Source organism: Equus przewalskii, chromosome 18 (assembly GCF_037783145.1).
Source record: "Equus przewalskii isolate Varuska chromosome 18, EquPr2, whole genome shotgun sequence".
In the NCBI taxonomy this organism is placed as follows: domain Eukaryota; kingdom Metazoa; phylum Chordata; class Mammalia; order Perissodactyla; family Equidae; genus Equus; species Equus przewalskii.
In genome coordinates this window covers 40,402,197-40,423,905 of record NC_091848.1, presented here as the reverse complement: position 1 = coordinate 40,423,905, position 21,709 = coordinate 40,402,197, and the positions used below count along the sequence as shown (strand labels likewise).

The 21,709-nt window shown below is 42.2% G+C and overlaps 1 protein-coding gene across 11 annotated transcripts in view; it reads right to left on the bottom strand.

Moving 5' to 3' along the window:
• GPR156 (G protein-coupled receptor 156) overlaps positions 1 to 9,325 on the bottom strand; it is an 87,064-nt gene extending 77,739 nt beyond the window's left edge. For 4 of the 11 annotated variants that reach the window (XM_008514627.2, XM_008514629.2, XM_008514630.2 and 1 more), the window contains exon 1: positions 8,994 to 9,299. The gene's annotated coding sequence lies outside the window, so the exon portion shown is untranslated. Of the gene's footprint in view, positions 1 to 8,993 lie in introns of all 11 variants that reach the window. The other 7 variants (XM_070582644.1, XM_070582646.1, XM_008514628.2 and 4 more) reach the window with 4 other exon arrangements.
• Between the last annotated feature and the right edge of the window lie 12,384 nt (positions 9,326 to 21,709).

The window sequence follows — 21,709 nt, the reverse complement described above, 5'->3', positions numbered from 1 at the left end:
AGTTGGGTTTCTAATATGGTTTAGGATCACAGATTTCCATAAAGTGTCCATGACCTCACAGGCCCACTGGTTACACAGCAGCCTTCAGCTGAGGATTTTAAAATCTCATTTATTTCTTGCTATTTTGTCAGTCCACTGTTTATATTTCACTTGTTTGTACTCACCAGCCTCAATGTTTCTGTGATATTTTCTCCAGGCCTGGTGTGGTGGGGAGTCCCACTTCTCTCTAGTCTGGTGGACTAGACTCAAGTTTTATACCCCAAAAAGAGCAAAACAAGGGGCTGGCCCCATGGCCGAGTGGTCAAGTTCGCGCACTCTGCTGCAGGCGGCCCAGTGTTTCGTTGGTTCGAATCCTGGGCACGGACATGGCACTGCTCATCAAACCAAGCTGAGGCAGCATCCCAAATGCTACAACTAGAAGGACCCATAACGAAGAATATACAACTATATGCCAGGGGGCTTTGGGGAGAAAAAGGGAAAAATAAAATAAAATCTTAAAAAAAAAAAGAGCAAAACTAAAATTGAATGCCAAGTAGTCCTGGGAAGCTCGCTCCTAGTACCAGGTTTGTTAAAATCATTTGTTTAAAAATGTTCGCATCTGTTGCTTGGCACTGATCCTTAAGCTCTAAGACCCCTACCTTCTTAACTAATTATCCTCATGTCAAGTAATCAGTTGTAGCTGATTGACCGTATACTCATAAAACTCCCCAAATCCCAAATCCCTCAAAATAGAAGGAGAAGATGGGGATGGAATCAAAGAAGTTTTCTCAATCCAACTATTAAAGAAAGGGCATAACAGAAAACATAGCATATATGGCGTTGTGAGGAAGCACTGTAACAGCCTCTTCTCTCTGAAGGCGCCCCCCACACTCCCCACTGATCAGGCTGCTCCTGCCACAGAGGAAGACCATGTATAATTCCACAGCATGGAATAACTGAGCAAGGGGAATTATAAACAGCCTGGCCAACCAGAAGCAACAGAGACACAATGCAACCAAGATACTGCAGACTCCGCTCCCCACTGAGCTGACAGAATCCACACTTGGCAAGGATGAGTTCTCACTGCAGGGCTCTCCTGCCTAAATACACAGGCTCCCCTGGAGAAAGGCGGCGGGGCAGAGAAAGGCAGAAAGAGGGAGGGAAAAACTGCTGTACGGGAGACCCACAGTGATCATCAAAACTGGGCATATTCCCTTTGACCCAGAAATGCCAACTTTGGGAATCTTCCTATGGAGATAAAAAACAAAGTGTAAGGATAAATGCAAAATATTTATTGTGGCATAATTTGTTGTGAAACAAATTCAAGGAAAAACTTGAATATTTATTAATAGGGAAATAATAAAAATTATGGAACTTCCTACAAGGGAATATTAGGTAGCTACTAAAAATAACAAATTGGATCAGTTATATGTATATATCTAGAATAATGTATACAATAAATAAAATGAAACAAATAACAGAGTAACTGAAATTCTATGATCCCATTTATGCAATAGAAAATAACTCTATACACGCTTGTTTGAACATAGAAAAGGAGTGAAGGAATTCTCACTGAATTTTTTTTCATGAGGAAGACCGGCCCTGAGCTAACATATGTTGCAAATCTTCCTCTTTGTGCCTGAGGAAGATTGTTGCTGAGCCAATCTCTGTGCCAATCTTCCTCTATTTTTCATATGTGGGACGCTGCCACAGCATGGCTTGATAAGCAGTGTGTAGGTCCACACCCAGGATCTGGGCCGCAAACCCTGGGCTGCCGAAGTGGAGTGCATGAACTCAACTACTATGCCATCAGACCACCCCCAACACACCAAATTTTTAATAGTGGTTCTGCCAGGAAGATAGAGGGGAGAGGAGGTGGAAATTAGTAAGTAACATTTTCTTTATATACTCCTGTCTTACTAGATTTGTTACAATGACTGCATATTACTTTTATAATATAAAAATGCAATAAATTTAAAATAGAAAAAGAATTTACTGACACTTTATAATTACAGCTAATACTAGACCCCAGAGTTCAGTGGGGTGTGTAGTTCTCCAGCATTTGCTTTAAATTGATCCTGGTAGAGGCAGCACCTTCTGCTCCTAGAGACAGGCCTCACCTTGTGTCCCTCAACAGAAGCCAATTAAAGCACAGACTTGACAGCGCCTCTGGAAAAGGCCAGTGGTTGTGAGATGAAAACTACATCTATTCTCCAAAGCCTCAGTCACAGAGCTTCCCAAGGGGCCGCCTAAGCCAGGGAGCAGCCAGCAGAGGCATTGATAAGACTAGAACAGGCTTCTGTCCGGGAAAATCCCACTACTCCAACTCTTGACAGCCTTTGTTGGCTCCTGTTCCATACTCAGAGATGAGATGCACAAGACTGGCCCAGTCTCTGCAGGGATAAATATTAAACTCTGTGGGAACGATGCTGCTGCCTGGGTTTGAAGCGTTCTGTGTTAGCCCTTTGGTGCAAGACTCTTTGAGGACCACTGGTAGCCAGGTGTGGGCCTTCCAATTGTCGCCCCATGGGATGGGATTAAGACCTCAGAGATGTGACACTTGGTTCAGTATTCGAAATTTGGTTTCATGCTAACAGAATCTTCCAGATCTTCTGGGGGGCAATAATATACAATGATCATTAATAAAAATATATGCAGAAGTTGGCAGCCTGTGAAGAATTAACTTTTTTGATCAATCATTTATCTTCCAACATCTTTTTTCTTTTCTTACATAATCCTACTCTCCTCCATCCATGGTCTTCTATCTCCTACTTAACTTCTTACATTAGATGTTTTTACTTAATGTTTTCCCGATTATCATAGAAATCCATGTTTACAATAGCAACTGTGGAAAATATGGATAAGTTTAAAAAAGAAAAGTAATCATTTATAATCCCAACTGCTGGTAATATTTTGGAATAGTTTCTCTTTGTCTTTATACTTACTTTTTGAAGCAGGCCTGCGTTTGTGTAGCTTTGCAAGTGTAGATGAGCGTCTCACATGAGAGAGCGTGTGTAAGTGTGAAAGGGAGTTAGGACGGCCTGTTACAGCTGGGATCAGCACTGTTGTGGTGTGGCTATGAGTTCTGGTGTGTCAAGCCTGTATTAATATTCCTCTGACTGACTGTGACAGCAGCCTTCATGTCTCAGTCCTTCTTTTCTCCTCACAGCTGCCTTGGAAGTTGGCAAGATTTGCATGTAAAGATTCTCACGGGTGGTTATTTGATCTTCTTTCATTCCAGTTTTTCACTTGCAGATAATGGGTACCTACAACCCCAGAAGGTCACTACTCCCTTCTCTTTCCTGTCTCCTGCTATTATCTTTCCTGCTCCCTCTTTACTCCGATCTTCTGAGTTTATCCCAAGAGCATCCAAAAACAGGCAGCCATCACCAACCTGGGCACAATCACAGAATCACTGCCACGTCCATTTGGAAAAGGCACTCAATTAAGCATGCACCCTGTTCACCTTTTCAGAGGACATACTACAGCTAATGTGGCGCTTGAGTGAGTCCACTTCACACAGAAAATCAGGAATATCTTGGATCAGAGCCAAGAAAGGCCTTGTTGGTCTGGGGCCTTGCCAGCCAACACCGTTTGGCCCTTACCACACCTTCAGTCTGGACCACAGCTCAGGACTTTACCATTTCCCTGGTTAAGACATTCACTTCTGCCTTCTCTCTCAAGGTCTCCCCAGTTACCCTTGGAAAATCAGGAGGCAGAGCTGGCAGCACCAACTGACAGTTCGACATTTCAGCATAGGCAGACAGCAATGGGAAAGCCCAGGGCATTCTTTCCTGGGTGTTTCCAATGTCACTCTGGAACAGCGACCCATGGCAGCAGGAGGGCAATTCCAACCAGCAAGGCCCTGGACAGAATCATGAAGTTTCTCTAAGAGGCCCTCCCATGCCCTTTCCTCTCCTTACACCAAGAAATCACTTCTCCCCATCAGAAGCCCAGGGCTTTCTGGCTAATCTACATACACACAAAGCTCCTCACTGCAGCACAGAAGACCCACTTCCCAGAACCCTCACTTTCACAGTTATCTCTTCCTTATCACAAACATCATGAAGTGGAGACCAGGGGGAGATTTAACACCTCTCCCCACCTCCCTATTTCCATTATGGATTAAAAAATAAACATCCTGAAGCACTTTTGAATAGGAACCTGCAATCTGAAGGGAGAACACATATGGAAGGCGGCTAGGCAGTCCTTTCTATAGTTTACCAATCTGCATGACCTCAATCCTCTACTGCCAGTTGCCTCCCTAGTCACTGCCCAGGAGCCCAGTCACAGCAGGCCTGAGCTCTCCAGAAACGGTCTGCTGCCTCGCCACTTAGTCCTCTGTTGCCTACCACACCTGAAGTACACTGACCCAGATTTGGGTTCAGGTAATAAAAGGGTACTCAGACCCTCTCAACTCCCCACACTGAGGCCAAACAGCCAGGAAGGAGATCAGAGAATGCAGCATACAGCATATGAATTCAGTTGGACTTGGAGCATTCTGAGTCTATGTGTGATGAGGGACAAGAAGATGGTTGGTGAGACCCAGGAGTCCACTGAACGAATGTGACCTCCTCTTCTTTACCTCCCTTACAGTAGACTGCACAAAGTCTCTAGACTGGATCGGACATGGCAGAATATTCTTGCATGAAAACAGACCTCAAGGCCTTGCTTGACCTGGATGCGCCTCCCCAAAATTGCTCAAAATCAGACCCAACCTCTGGTCAAAAGTTCATAGTTCCCTAAAACAAACAAGTACACACTCTTGTGTCCTTGACAAGCTGGCCTTTAGCTTTCCTGCTTTCTCTCTTACTGCAAACCTCCCCTCCCCACCGCTTCACCTTACTCAAGCCACGCCAGTACTCTAGCCCTGACTCGAATATCTGCTCAAGTTACTCTGTCTTTCTGGAACTGCTCTTCCACACCACAGCTGCCAGTCAAAGAGCCACACCTCCTTCAGAACTCCGCTCAAAAGCCGCTTCTTCCTTGAAGGAAAATAATGATTCTTCCTGAAATAGCTAGCTCTCTACCCTCCACTTGGAAGCCCTGGCTAGCCCCTACTCCTACCCACATATTTTCACAGCAAGTGTGATAACTTAATTACAGCAGTCAGCCCAGTTGTCTTGTAAAGGCCTCGTCTATATCACTGTCAAAAGAACCGTGTCTTTACAACGCTGGTTCCTTCATTCTTCTATTTGGAATGAATACATCCCGTCTTAATTAATCCCTCCTCACTATATAACAAGTTCTTTTCCACAATTTCCTCTGGATTCACACCTATCAAGCCAGTTTCACCAGCACATGCAGTCTTTCTCCTGACCCAGCCACTATCAACGCCCATTTTTCTGCATGCTCATTCTCTCCCATCCCTAGAAAGCGGGGTGCTCTGCAAGGTGTGGTTCAATAACACGGGGTGTTCTCGGGCCATGTCATCTATCTCTGTCTCAGTACTCATGATTATGACAAGTGTCTCAGAAAAACGCCTTGAGAAGTCTAGATGGAAACCAGTGCCCCATGGAAACACATAAATATTTTATCAGGCTCTGAATAAGACTCCTGCTAATAAATATTTAAACTCCTCGATAGCATAATGCTCGCCCACTGGGTGATCAGAGTCAACTTGTACTGGGATGGGGGGCTGACAGGAGGAGAGGAATACAACAGCCATGGCAGCAGACATTCTACAGAGTCTCTTTTATGGATCTAAAAACACTTAAAGTGCACTTGAGGGCTCCCCAGTTTGCATGGCCACTCATTTTCCAAGTGTGCTCCCTCTGGAGTGGAGGTAGGTCAGTACCCAGTGGAGCTGTCTAGGGAAGGCGCTCGCTGAGCTGCAGACAGGCTGCCATATCAGTCACAGCCCCCATAACCTTGCCAGGCTTCTCTCAGCACTGGTGGCACAAACATTTCCAAACAAAGAACACAGGATTCAAAAAGAGGCAGACCCCAGAAGAATGTTCATGGCAGCTTTATTCAGAATAGCCCCAAACTGGAAACAACCCAAGTGGCCATCAATAAGAGAATGGACAAACACACGGTAAATATTCAAACGATGGAATACTATTTTGGAATAAAAAGAAATATATACTTAACAACATGGATGAATCTCACAGACATCACGTTGAACAAAAATAAGCAAGACACCAAAGTACCTACTGTGCGAATGCATTTATATGATGCTCAGGAACCAGCAAAACGAAACCATGATAATAGAAGTCATAACAAAGGCTGCTTCTGGAGGGTGGGGGTAACTAGAAAGGGGCATAAAGGAAACTTCTGGGATTGAAATCTTTTATATCTCGTTTAGGATGTGGGTTTGTCAAAACTAGCCCAGCTTCTAGCACAGGATTCAGCTTTGAAGCACTGTGAGGGTAAAAGCTGCCTGATCTCTAGGATCATCATTTACCTATAAAATATTGATTAACTGAATTATCAAAAAGAACTCCTAGTATTTTACCAAGGATTCTGCAACCCTTAAGGGAGTCAATGCATTTAATTATCTACTTAATCCAATAATTACTTATTAATGGCTTATGACATGCCAAACAGGAACGTAGCCATGAATACAACAACAAATTTTTTGTCCTTAGGGAGTTAACATTCAACAGGGGGCGGATATACGGACAATTAACAAAGAAACAGATACTCTGTATAATGCCAAGTAATGGTAAGCGCAACGAAGAAATACAGCAGGGTCAGAGGACAGGGAGTGACAAACGGCTGTTTGGATCAGGCGGTCAGGGAAGACCTGACTGAGGAGGTCACACCTGAACAGAGACCTGAAGGAGGTGAGGAAAGAAGCAGTGCAAGTACCCGAGGGAAGAGTGTTCAGGCAGAGAGGAGCAAGGAGGACAGTGAGGGAGTGGAGAGTGACAGAAGATGATGTCAAACAGGCCAGGTCACATGGGGCTCCATGAGTCCCGGCAAAGAGATGGATTCTATTCCAAATGTGAGGGGAAGCCATTGGAGGATGAAAAGCGGGAGAGCGATATAATCCAACCCACGTTTGAAGAATGAGAAAAGGAAGCAATGAAGAAACTTGCCTAAGGTTCTTCGGGAGGAGTCAGAAGAATAAGATTCATATTTTTTTCTCAAAATGTTAATATCCTTCACACATCTATTTCTTACTACTATTTCTTAACTACCTCTGTCCGGGGCCAGATCACATATATCTGGATTCCAAACTCTGATTTTTATTAACAAGTTCATGTCCCCAGACAGTTATAAGTTTACAAAGAGAGAAGTAGGTAACTTTTCTGTATGTCTGAAATTTTTCAAAATAAAATGGAGGAAAAAAAGAGGTCGGGATTTGCATCCTTTATCAGGTGAAATTCATCAGCAACTAAATATGAATGCTGTGGTTTTCAATACCTTTCTGCAAAACACAGGTTCTGATTTTTAACTAAATGTAGGACATTCCTTTCAACTTTCAAATCCAACTTCTCTGCCCAAGTTGGTGCATGTTCCATTGCCTCTGTGGCACGTCAGAACCTCAGGGTTCTTTCGTCTCTCCCCCTGCCCTCAGTTACTCTCTGAAAACCTAAAAGGGAGTGGAATAAAATGCGAATTTGGGGGGTGGATCGGGGTAACTTTTCAGAGAAGTCCTCGCACTCCCCTAGCCTCATCTGGAAATGCCCTTCCGGTCAAATAAAAAAGGAAACATTAAACCCCCAGCAGGAAGCAAACTGTCAAACACCTCAGTCCTCTCCCAGAATCTCTCTCCACTCTTTGGAGAGCCTTCTAGCCCGCAAGTCAGTGGTTTCATCCCAATCAGCCCCTGGGTCTCCCCTGGGCCACAATTCTGCTTCCACTAGACGTGAAGTTCTCTGTCCCCAGGCTACCATAACTGTGCTCTGACCAGGCTCAACTCTAGACTTTACTGAGGAACAGGGAGAAGCTAAAAGCTGGAGGTAGAAGAGAGGGGAAACACAGGGAGCACTCCAGAGACAGCGGTGGCCCTGAAGTGGAATCAGGCTGGCAAAATGGGGACCAGAGAGCCACCACTCCCCTCCCAAGAGATCCCTAACTCAAGCAAAGCCTGCCAAGACATTTTATTCTGCAGACTCAAACATGACATACAATCACTTCCTCAGCCATTTATCTCCACACCCATTTGCTCCAACTGCAGCAAAGGAAGAAGCTACTGTTTTGCAGGCCTGGCTGCTACCCAGCCTGCCCAGAGGCCCTCCATGCGGCATCTCACCATTGGTGGAGAAAAATTAGTTTTCCTTTGCAGGCCTTGCTGCCTAATACAGCTATACCAACAATTTTTCAAGCTTTTAACCCCCGCCTGAAAGTCTTTCACTTTTACGTAGGGATGCAATAATTTAACGTTGTCCTCCATAGCCTGGTTTAAAGGACTATACCAGGAAAAACATTTAATTAGAGGCTAGGACATAATTTGTCTATTATTCATGCATGCATGTACCCAGAAAACCAACAAAGGGAAGAATAAGAACATGCCATGACTTCTCTCCCCACAGTTTTCTATTCTGAAATGTCAACAACAAAACTCGATTTTAAAGAAAAACCTCTAGGTTCGGATTCTGCAGTAGAGCACGTATACCCAGACAGACCGTTCAAACACGGAGTTCTAACAAGTGGCCTCTAGTTTCTGACACAGCTAAGGTGGAAACGGGTGCTTGCCAGGGTACAAGGATGCTGCAGCTCCCGGGCCGCTCTCCGCCCAGAACAAGGCAGTTCCACAGACCGCCGCGCAATAAAACTTTGTCTATTCAGGACTTCACCGTCCCCGGGAGGGAGCCCATCCTATCCGCCACCCTGCACCCTGGGGTGAACGTGCCCCTGCAAGGAAGATCTACAGACAAGTTCGGAGAGGAGGCTCTGGGGCGTCCACCCGCTCGGGAAGACTGTCCCGAGATCTCACAATTTCAGCAGTCTGTCGCGCATTCAACAAAACAGCCAGGCGCCCACTTCTCCCCAAATACCGGGACTCTCCCCGACTTCTAAGGAAATTGCCCCCTGGCAGCCCTGATGAGTGACCCCCGGCTCACCTGCCGTCTTTAAGATAGTTTCTTTACCGTTTGCAAAGAAACTGCCCAGATTCTGGCGTGGAGAGGAAGCCCTTCCCCCTTCCCCTTTTTCACTTTGGAATGAACTGTTTGATGTTTTGTGGCCATATCGTGTCCACAGGGAGGTCCTGCAAAATCCCGAATTCGGGATCCTCAAGGGCGCGCCGCTCACCTCACCAGGTCCCCGGCCGTCGAGAAGCGCCGAGCCCGCGGCTGGCAGCGGGCCGCCCACGGTCCCCGGGGCTCTCGCGGGTTCGCGGGGCTGCCAGGGCCGGGGCGGGGAGGGGCGGGGGCCGGCCGGCCGGGAGCCGCGCCCAGCGCCGCGCCGGGAGCCGGGCGTGGAGGCGGGGGACGGCGGCGCCGGGCTCGGCGGGCTGGCGGGCCGCGCGGGGCCCAGCGGGGCGGCTGCGGCTGCGGCTGCGGCTGGGCTGGCGGGCCCCTCCCCTGGCGCCGCCTCGCGGGCGCGCCGGGACCCCGCGCTCGGCCGGCCGGGGCGCGCGGGCACGGCCAGGGCGGCTCCCGGGCCCCGCGCGCCGCGCTCTCCCGCAGCCCCGCTCCTAGCTCCGCCGCCGGCCCCGGGGCGGCCCCGCCCGCGCCGCCCTGCTCCAAGACCCTCCCCGTGGGCGCTGCCTGGGGAGCGGGCCCGGGACCCAGAGCGCAAATGTTTTTATTGCTTTTATTTCGTTTTTTTATATTTATTTCGTTTTTATTGCAGCGGTGGAGTTACCCCTGAGTGTTCTCATTTGATGCTCTCTGGGTTTTCCAAATTCTTTGCGTTGACTTTGTGCTTATTTTATAATCAGAAAGATGAGAACGTTACTTGGGAAGCCTTTGTGTCAGACACCCTTAAGAAGTGAGAGCGAGCCATCTGGAAAGGATCTTGGGAATCGAATTATACTTTTCATATTTTCATTTATTTTATCTTAAGGTCTCAGACGTATTAGGCTCGTTGGGAAATCCCATGTTTTCACGACTGCCTGGAGGACACCCTTGTCTGGCGAGGGGGTGAGGAGGAAAGCCAGGTGGGGCCACTCCCCCTCCCACAGAACGTTGGTGACAGTCATAGATGTCTTAACACGGGATGTTACCCAAAGATTTCTTTTCACAGAAACGGTTCTACTGAGGGGGGAATAAGAGGAAGAAAGAAGGATAGCTAAGGGTTTCCTCAGGGCAGTGAGCAAAAAGCTGGATGTCCAAAGACCAAGAATTATGTCTGAGATTTTACCCAGGACTGTTTCCAGCTCTTTCATTCTGTACGGCCAGACCCTTTCATTTGGAACGTGCAGAAACTGAGGGGGACCGATTCGCTCCTCCTCCGTGAGGGTTGCTCCGGTTAAGGAGGCTTGTGGGTTCATCTTTTCCGTACAACAGCTGACTTCCAAGATCAGAACCAGATCTTCAGTTCTGCGGTTCTAGATGGAGGGTTTGTCCTTCAGACCTCTGTTCGGATTTTATTCTACTGCAGAATTTGTCCATGCTCTTAGCTCCTTCTTCTCACCATCCCCTCTATACTCTGCAAGATGTTGAAATCTGTCTCCCAACGTGGTTCCCATCTTCAATCCCAGTGTCCTCTTTCTCAGACTGAAGTATTCCCAACCCCTTAGTCTCCAGGCACAGAAGGTTTTCCATCTTCCGCTTTGGGCAGCCATGTTTACCACAGAAATATTTCTGGAATTTCTCTTTCCTTGTGTTCCCACATTGCTGTTCTTGTTAGATTTTGATTGCCTTGGTTTGAATCATTTTAATAGTTTCCTAACTGGTTTTCTTGCCTCCTGTCTTTCCCCACCCCCGACAGGGACCTGAGAATGTTACTCTCCTGACAAAACAAGCAAAATGTCCCCCCAACCTTCTAGCCCCCTACACACAAACCTGCAGTCACTCCCCTCTGCAACTGGAATACAGCCTAAACTACTTCCACAGTTGGAAACCAGCTTACCTTTCCAACCTTCTGTTCACTCCACTGCCTGGGTTCCAGTTAGACCAAGCTGGGTCAATTGCTATTCTTCTAATATACCCTGGATTTTTAATGCCCTTTGTGTTTTGCTCACTCTGTCCCCCATCCTGCATTTCTCTTTATCCCCATCTGTACCTGTTGAATTGCTCCCAAGACTTCGAGATCCACTTCAAATACTTTCTCCTTTAATGAAGTGCTTCCGGATCTTCCCAGTCAGATCTGTGAGATTGATTAATGCCTCTTTCCCAGCGCTCTGTGCTTCCGTCACAGCACTCACTAAGTTCGTGCTGTGTGTTGCAGCTGACTGTGTCCTCCTGTCTCCCCACTAACTGTCAGGGCCTGCAAGGCAGGCTATGTTTCTGACTCATCTTCATTCCCCACGGCAATTGGCCACACACACATTTTAAAATAAATAACCATTTTTGGTTGTATATAAATTGTGTGCTTATTGTAAAACTTCAAATACATGAAAGTATAAGGAAGGAAATAAACTCCTACACTCTGAAATAACCACTGTTAATGTTTTGATGATCATATTTTCATGCATATCTTTATACACATGCCCATCCATAAATGCACATGTGGAACCTTTTGGTGTATGCTGTGCTTTCTTTTGGACACTCTCTTTTCTAGTCTTTCCTTTTCCTACCTGACTCTCCCTTTCACTACTCTCCCCCACTATCAACTATTCAAAGAGTTAAGCATGCTAATATAACTTTATACATACATATATATATACACACACGCAGTTCTTCTTTATTTTATAAAATAAAGTATCATAGTATAAACACTTATCTGCTGCTTGCTTTTCTTGTTAAACAATAAGTCATAAAAATCCTTCCAATTCAACGGTATAGCTCTAATTTTTTCTTCTATTTTAGAGGCTATAATGTTCCACAGTATGAACGTACCAAAATTTATTCAAAAGTTCCCCTATTCATGACTTTCAAATTCTTTTTAAAAAATTGCCACTGCCATCAATGTTTCAAGAAACATCCTTACATGTATATCCAAATGCTGTGGTACTTTAATTTCTGAGGGATTGATCTACTTAAAATGTTAATAGATTGCCTTCTAAAAGGCTGTATCAATTTGCTTTGCATAGTTTTAGCCCTTCTGATAAGTGAATAGTAATAGTTTGTTGTTCCTTTAATTTGTGGTTCACTGACTTCGAGTGAAGCTGCTCACGTTTTCTCTTTTTTCCCCTCTGGATTTTCTGTTCTGTAAATTGTTTATTTATATACTTAGTTCACTTTTCTTTTTGACTTACTGGTCTTTATCATTTCAAAGTGTAAGAAGATCTTGTATATTGATAGTAACTCTTTAATATGTTTGTGTGTTGCAAGTACTTTCCCCAATCTCTCATTTATCTTTTAACTTTGTCTGGAATATTTTAAACCAACTACAACTTATTCAGGTTGACATCAAGTTAATTTCACATGCCTTAATACTAGAGTAAATACAGGTTTTAGGAAACTAAAATAGATTTTGCAGTTTCAAACTTCCTTGGGAAACCAATCTTCTATTTCAGTATTTCACAACTTATTTCAAAATTTGACATACTATCCTTCTCCCTAATCCCATATTTAGTCACTAGTAATCCATATTGCCCCATTCACAAATATACCAATGTTTTTAGCATACGACAAATTTTCTGTATTTTATTGTCTGGCAGAGTCACATTAAATAGACCATGTTGATTAATCAAAATTCTAGTTAACAAAGTGTTAACACAATTAGTGGTCATCATTTATTTTTTTCTGCCTCAAATCCACTTCTTATGGAAAATGTCTCCCATTGTCCCTCTCATGCAATTCTAGAAGTCTGCCAATCTTGGAACCCTGCTCTTCTGACCACAGTGGTGGGCATGACCCACACTAGAACAAATAGAACCTCTGCCCCAGGAATTTGAATCCTGAATTTTAGGTTGAAAGTGTCTTAAAATGATTGTCTTTAATCCCAGCCACTAGATCCAGCCATTCAGATCTACCCCGTTTCTTTGAATTGTATATATTTGGTTATTTTCTTAGTGGTTGCCCTGGGCATTGTAATTAACATCTGAACTTAACCTAATTTGGAATAATACCAACTTAATTTCAATAGCAAACAAAGAATTTGCTCGAATATAACTCCATTCCCTCCTCCCTCCTTTGTGGTAATATTTTCACACAAATATTATTGGTATTATTTTATACATTATATGCCAATCAACACAGTTTTATAATTACTTTTTTCATGCAATTGACTTTTAAATCAGATAGGAGAAGAAGAGTTACAAACAAAAAATACACTGATGACAGTCTTTTATATTTACCTATGTCATGTGTTTACCAGTGCTTTTTATTTCTTCATGTAGGTTCAAGTTACTGTCTAGTGTCCTTTTATTTCAGCCTGAAAGGCTCCCTTTAGTATTTGTTGTGGAGCAGATCTGCTAGCTACAAACTTTCAGTTTTTGCTTTCTTGGAGAAACTGAATTTCTCCTTCATTCTTGAAGCACAGTTTTGCTGGATGTAGAGTTCTTGGTTGATGGTTTTTTCCTTTCAGCACTTTGAATATGTCATCCCATTGCCTTCTGGGCTCCATGGTTTCTGATGAAAAGTCAGATGATAATCTTATTGAGGCTCCTTTGTACGTGAATAGCCATTTTTCTCTTCCTGCTTTAAAGGTTCCATCTTTGGTTTTCTACAGTTTGAGTATGATGTGTCCAGCTATGGATTTGTTTGTGTTTATTGTACTTGAAGTGTGTTGAGCTTCTTGGATGTGTAGAATAATACTTTTCACCAAATTTGGGAACTTTTAAGCCATTATTTCTTCAAATATTGTTTTTGCCCTTGTCTCTCTATTTCCTCCTCTTCTGGGACTCCCATTATACTTACGTTGGCACACTTGATGGTGTCACACAAGTCTTTGAGGCTTTATTCATTTTTCTTCTTTCTGTTCTCCAGACTGGATTATCTCATTTGACCTATCTTCAAGTGTGCTGGTTCTTTCTTCTGCCTGTTAAATTTGATGTTCAGCCTTCTACTGGATTTGTCATTTCAGTTATTGTAATTTTCAACTCCAGAATTTCAACTTGGTTCTTTTTTGTAATTTCTGTCTCTTATCGATATTCTCTATTTTGTGATACATCATTCTCATTCTTTCTTTTAACTCTTCACATATGATTTCCTTTAATTCTTTGAACATATTTATAATAGCTGACTTAAAAACTTTGTCTAGTAAGTCCAAAATCTGGGCTTCCTCAGGGACAGTTTATACTGCTCCTGTGTGTGTGGGCCATACTTTCCTATTTCTTTTTGTGTCTTATAATTATTTTTTTGTTGAAAATAGAGCATTTTAAATTATATAATGTGACTACTCTGGAAATCAGATTTCCCTCCCAACTTTAGGGTCTGTTGTTGTGTCTTTTTGTTATTGTAGTTGCTATTGTTTGTTTGCTTGTTTAGTTATTTTCCTGACTTTGTAAAATGAAATCTGTATTCTTTGCTCTTTGCAGCCACTGAAGTTTCTGCTCACTTAGCTTAGTAGTTAGCTAATGATTAAACAGAGATTTCATTAAATGCCTTGAGCCAATAAGTTTCCCATCCTTTGCTGAGGAGCTCTGTGTGTGTGTATGTTGAGATAAGACTTCAGTGCTCCAGCAGTTTACAACTCTGCGTTAGCCTTCAGCTCCTGTTTTGAAGAGCCTCCAGTTCAGCCAGAGGTGAAAGATTAGGGCCCTCTCAGATCTTTTCTGGGTATCCACACAGCCCTGCATGGGCACTTGGCCTTCTACATTCCCAGGAACATGTCAGAACTTTTCAAATCCCCTTGTGGACATCTCATTCTCAAGATTTTTCATTTTAATTTTTTTGGGGGGCAGCTTCTTATTTGTTCCAACTGGTATTGCTACCTCAGGCAGCTGTGATATTAAGAAATTGTCACTGATTGTTCTTGACAAACACCTTGGGGATAGAGCTTTTCTCTGTGACCAAGATCTGAGTCAGGTCAAAGAAAGATAAGCCCTGTAAATGGGGCTTTTCCAGGAAGCTGCCAGATACATCAAATAATGACAGTTCCCTGTGGATAGGGCCTTTGGGGGAGCTCCAAATCCTGTATGCTCCCTTCAGTGGCTGTAGATTGCTGTTTTTCATAGCTATCACAGCCGTGAGGCTGTTGACTACTGAAGAACTAGGGTGAGTCAGATGGGCACAGGACAAGTTAAAATGCCACAAAGCTTGTTGTTCTTATCCATACTGAGCCATCTTATTTGAATAAATGTTCCTCAAATTGTTGAAGGCCTTTGATTAATTTCCGCAGTTCTGGAAAAGTTGATTTTGACAATTTTGTCAGTGTTCTTGTTGCTTTTATGAAGGTGTAGATTTTTGGAGGTCCTTATTCTGCTATTCTGGAAGTGCTTCTTTCTTTCTAGTTAGTCTATTACTAAATATTTTATGGTTTTGTCACTATTTTGAGAGAGATATTTTTCCCATTTACATAGCTGTCTTATATAGAGAAAAACAATTAGGTTTTAAAATTTATCTTATATCCAGCTGTCTTGCTCAATTTTATTTAACTCCATAATGTTTTTTAACAGGATCTTTTGCAAATTCTAGATAAACAATCATGTCATCAAAAGCAAATAATTTAATATCTTCCTAGTATTTACAACAATTTAAAGGATTTTTCCTCATCTTATTGCATTTTCCAGAATCTCCAAAACAATGGTGAAAAACAATGATGTGGGAAATTTCCTGTTTCATGCCTGATTTTAACCAGAATGGCTTAATGGTTTCCATGTTTAGAATAATTGATGTTGCTTTTTATTGAACAATTTTATCATATTTAACATTTCTTTTCTTCCAACAATGAATATTGAATTGAATTGAGCTCTTTTAAATTTAGGTGCACATTTTAACAGAAACTTTTTGAAGATAAAATTTCGGTGTGAATTGTTTGTGACATTAATGACTCTATTCAAGTGGAGTGGGGGAATTCAAGGTAGATTGGAAAGAAGGCCATCCTGTGTCAGACGAGGAAGTGTGATGTTTTGGGATAGGTAGAGCCATTGTTCTTCTGTAGACTCTCCCAGGCTATTACCTGAGACCCAGAACACTAATCAATGGACTGAAGTTAGCACTGGAACTCTGACTAGGTTAAGCCCTAAAAGTCCCCTACTCCTGTCACTCATGCTAACACTTCTTGTGAAAAAGGTAACCTCTATTCTCCACCCCCTTGGCTCCCCATCTTTACTCCCTTTTCATTTTGTTCCACTTAGAATTTAAAATAAGACTCCAGAATTTTTACCTTGAAATTGACCTGAAAGCCACTAGAATCCCCAGGCCCCACAATCTTTAACCAAGTAGTAGCATCAGGCATTGAGACTCTGCACCTCACTCAGGCTTCTGAGATGTTCCCTGCCTTGCCTCAAACTAGTCTCCAAAGACTGACTCCAACTTGCACTGCTACCTAGAGAGTCGTGGCTAGTTTGTGAATGGTACATTCTAAGAATGGACTATTGTCAGAATAGCATTCTTTCATTTGCTATTATTTTTTAATAAATACTTATCAAGTGTAGGGGATACCAACCTCTTCTTTTCCATGTTTTCTTACCTTGGTCCAAAACATAGTTCTGCTTTCTCAGAAGTGTTAAGGAGAAAACTGCAATCCTTCATTCTTTTACCTCCCACTTGTTTCTTCTGGGAAGTAGAATGGTTTGTATGATTGTTGTTTTAGAAAAAGGATCATTGCATTCATATGGCCAGGTCCCTCCTTGGCTTTCTTTGGAATGAGCCTGCCCAGAGGAGATCTGCATTCTTCTCTTCTTTGTATGGTAGACTAGCTGGAGCAGACCCTGCTTCTATAGATGGCCTGTGGTTGTACAAGTTTGCCTGTGCTTGGGTAGGTTAAGTTCACTTTGGGAGGAAGGAGTATGAAACTCATTTGACCCCTAATCCAAGCTGTGTTCTTCAATCTAGCATAGCCATAAAAAGCTGATATTTGGATTATTGTCTGATTCCTGAATTGATATTTCTATTGTTCAGAACTCAGAGGCTATTCCTATGATTCCCATTCTCAAACTCCAATTATTGGTGTTCATTTTGTGCAATGTGTTGCTACGAGCTATGAGGAAGTCAAGGAATTATGTTCATGGTCCCTGCCCTCAAGGAATTTGTAGTTTTATTGTGGAGGTAAGACATTTACACAAATAACAACAATTCAAATGAGGATATCATCATCAAATATTTTGGAATCATTTTCTGGTTTAAGTTTTTGTAACAGGTACCGAAGGTACAGAGATATGTTATAGTTTCTGCTCTCAAGGACCATACAGAGAAATCCTTAGGAAAAAAGGGAACTTGACCTGGTCCAAGAAGGATAGGATTTCAAAGGGCAGAGATGGGAGAAGATATTCAGGTAGAGAAAATAGCATGACCATGAGCTTGGAGGCAGGGATCGAAGCAAGCAGTCCATTTAGACAGAACTAGAGGGATCTTTTAGGAGAGATAATTGGACAGGTAGATTATAACTAAATTGTGTAGTTTCTTGATTACTGATCTGATCAGAGGCAGTGGAGCCTAATGATTAAGTGTCAGTGACCCCAGATAGGAAAAAAAAAATGGGTCTCAATAGAGGCTAAACTCCTTATGAGAAGGAAAATGTCCTCCAAATAAATACTTTCCTCTATATTTTACTCGATATGCAGTCATAGAATATCAAAACTGGCAAAGACCTTAAAGATATTCTAGTTCAACTTCTCATTTTAAAAATGAAGAAAGGAGCTCAGAGAGATGAAGTGAATATTCCTATGAACACGAGGTGCATACCTAAAAAATCTAAAGATAATGTCAATGTGAGAAATCCATCCCAAGATATAAAAGCAGCAACGGCATCATCTTTGAACAAGAAGGGCAGATGCTCTCCAGAATTCCAATAACACAATGGGTAGGAACTGTTTCACTAACACAAATTAAATAATTTCCTATAAAGTGAGTGGGAAGATTTCTGGTCCTTACATGTGTGGATACTGGTCTTGTGTGAACCAGAGGGACTGAGTCACAGTAATTAGTAGATTATTATTAGGTTTTTCTTTTTTTCATGTTACAGTCATGCTCCTAAATGATTCTTAGGTTAACTTTTCAACCCTCAGCAAGCCTTTAAAAAGGTAAGAGACATCTTTTGTTGGTACTTGCTGGGATGATGGGAGGCCATTGGAAAGGGTTGCCATTATGGGTCTTAGCAGGGACCTGTCTCCTAGGCCTCACTCATGAGGCAGTGAGTTCCATGGGACAGGCAGGAACAAGATACAGAGGGGAACACCTGTGGGAAACAGAAGTAAACATTATATTAAGAATAATTAACTTAATAAAATGGACATTCTCCAACCTGCTTTCGTCACCAAATGTTTAATGCACTGTGACCCCACATAGCCAGAGGGAGAGTTTTAATGAACAGCAGACTCTCCGAAACTAAATGTCCAGAATCCAACACATCTGATGCAAACTGCCAGTCCTTTGAGGTTGGGAAGCTTGCTGGTTGTCAAGGCCTTCTTGGGGATGGCATTTGAGAAGGGCTTAGCCTTAGTGCTCTTAAGCAAATGTCTCTTTTGCTTTTTAAAAAATAGGTTTACTGGGGGCTGGCCCAGTGGCCTAGTGGCTAAGTTAGGCTCACTCCACTTTGGTGGGTTCAGATCCTGGGCGCAGACCTATACCACTCATCAGCCATGCTATGGCAGCAACTCACACACAAAATAGAGGAAGATTGGCACAGATGTTAGCTCAGGGTGAATCTTCCTCAGGAAAAAAAAGGGTTTATTGGTTTATTCACATAACATACAATTCACCTATTTAAACTTTACGATTCAGTAGTTTTTAGTATATTCAGAGATACGTGCAATTATTGCCACAGTCAATTTTAGAGCGATTTTATTACCTCAAAAAGAAACCCCAGCTGGTGAGAATGAAATGCAGAATTACCAAATGATCCAGCAATTCCAATTCTGTGTACATACCCAGAAGAATTGAAAGCAGGGACTCAAACAGATATTTGTATACTCATGTTTATAGCAGCATTATTCACAACACGCAAAAGGCGGAAGCAACTCAAGTGTCCATCAACAGATGAATGGACAAACAAAATATGGTATATACATATGATGGAATATTATTCACCCTTAAAAAGGAATAAAATTCTGACACACGCTACAACATGGAGGACATTATGCTAAGTGAAATTGGCCAGTCACAAAATGACAAGTATTGTATGATTCCACTTATATGAGGGACCTAGAGTAGTCAAATTCGTAGAGATGGAAGTAGAATGGGGGTTGCCAGGGGTTGAGGGGACAGGAGTATGAGGAGTTAGAGTTTTAATTGGGGAAGATGAAAAAGTTTTAGAGATGGATGGTGCTGACGGTTGCACAACAATGTGAATGCGCCTAATGCTACAGAACTGAACGCTTAAAAATGGTTAAGGTGGAAAATTCTATGTATATTTTACCACAATTTTTTTTAAAAAAGAGGGAGCATCATATAGAGGGCCTTGGAAGGAAAGGACATTTGTTAGCCCATCTCCAACACAGCTGAAGATCACAGTGCAGAAAGGGTGTGGACTGTGGAGGCAGACAGGCTTCTTGCCTCCACTTCTGGGCTTCCATATGAATGGAATCAGAAAATATGTGGTCTTTCATGAATGGGCTTCTTTGTCATTTTTGCTTTTATCTAAGCTGCCTCTGCCTGTGAGAAGGTGCATTTCCACAGTGGGAACCTAGGAGCTGTGGGCAAGCCCTGGGTGGGGTATTTGGGATCATTAGGAGTGAAAACTAATGGAACACCTAAAATTTAAAGCAGTTTTAATTTTTCTTATTATAAAATAATGTAGTTATTGCAAAAACTCAAAGAATATAGAATAACAAAAATAACAAAATAAAAATCAGCTCTAATCCCACCACCCAGAAATAACCACTGTCAACATTTTGATAAGTATTCTTTCAGACATTTTGCTATGCATATTACATGCACACACATATATCACATTAAATATGTTTTAAAAATCTTTTTTTCTGTTTATAAAAGTTATAGATGTTTGTGTTAAAGCTATTGAAACAGCATAGAAATATAAAATTTAGAATGCACTTCATAATCCCTCCTTATAGATATATCTTCACTTAAGAATAATTATGATGTTTTTCATGTTAAGTCATAGAAATTTATTTCATTCTTTTTAGTTGAAATAAAAGTTTTTAGTTGGAAAAAAACTTTCACTTGCTTAGTAGTCCATTATAGGAATATGCCATTATTTTCTTTAACATTCTCCATTAATAAAATTTGTGTAGCTTCTAATAATGACACAATCAAAATATTTATACTTGTTTCTTTGTGCTAGTATTTCCTAGAAGTGGAATCGCTGGGTCAAAGGGTATGAAATACACTGTTGTGTAATTTGCTTTTTTTTAACCCATTAATATATTATAAACCTCTTTTCAGGTCATTAAATATTTAATTGAGCTGCCTAATATTATAATCTATGAATGTATTAAAATTTCTTTTCCCAATCTCCTAACTCTAGAAATTGAGTTATTTCTAGATTTTCATTATTATAAACAACTTTGCAGTAAATATTACTTTAGCTAAATCTTTGTGTGCACACTTAAAGTTACAGTCTGACGATGAATTTCTAGATATGGAATTGCTCATTCAAAGAGTATGCACATTAACAATAATAATTATTATTGTTTTTTCTTATCACAGAAATATTACATGATCATCCTAGATTAAAAAATACAGATAGGCAAGAAAACATGCACAACCTCACCACCCAGGGGGAGCCATTGGTAGTGCTGTGGAGGTGACTGTTGATAACTATCGTGTCTGCATACTTTTTTTTTAACATGCCGCTTTGAACCACCTATAACAAGCATTTTTTCACTTATCTCCATTATCGTTTTTAATATCTGCAAAATATTAATCTAATAGATGCACCAAAATTTTTTTGCACAATCCTTATTGCTGGGCATTTAGGTTGTTAATATACATATTTTGAAAACTTTAATGTAGTACATGTGCGGGGAATCATCTCACTGTCAAGAAGCCGTGATCAAAAGGCTGTCACCTCTTGGTGGACCTGTGGCCCAGGGGAGGGAGAAGAAGGCTAGTAGTGGAAAAGTACTGAGTCAAAGTGGAGAAAAGTGCCTCAGCCAAGGCCCCCAATCAAAGAGGGCTCTGAATGGAGGCATCTGGGTTAGGAATGTAGCTATGTGTATGAGCATGGCTTGTGGGGGTGGGGAGAAGGAGGGCTGAGTCCGTGACTGCAACTCCCTCCGGAAAATTGCAATGCATTGGCAGTGCATCAAGTCTGGTGTGGGGAGGGCAGCTTCTCCCCATGAGGCTTGCCAGGCAAAGCTTTGTAATTTCCCATGATCAGGTCTGAAATATCACACATAGGATTTCGGACGGGAGCAGGATTCCTCAGTAAATAATGACAAATTGCCACAACTTGTCAAGTATTCTGTCCCACCAGAGCATGTGAGAGTGTCTTTGGAAACGGAAGGTTGTCAGGGACTCAATAGGAAGGAGAGAAACAATTTCTTTTGTGGGGTATAAACTGAGGGCAGGACAAAGAGTTCCAGCATGACTGGGCAACTGAATGAACCCCAGAGGATGCTAAGCAGGCTGAGCAAGGATCTGATGTAATAGGCTCCCTCCTTTTGGGAGATGAGACTGAGTCATCTCCATTGTCCACTTAGCTGAGGGCTCCACTTTTTGAG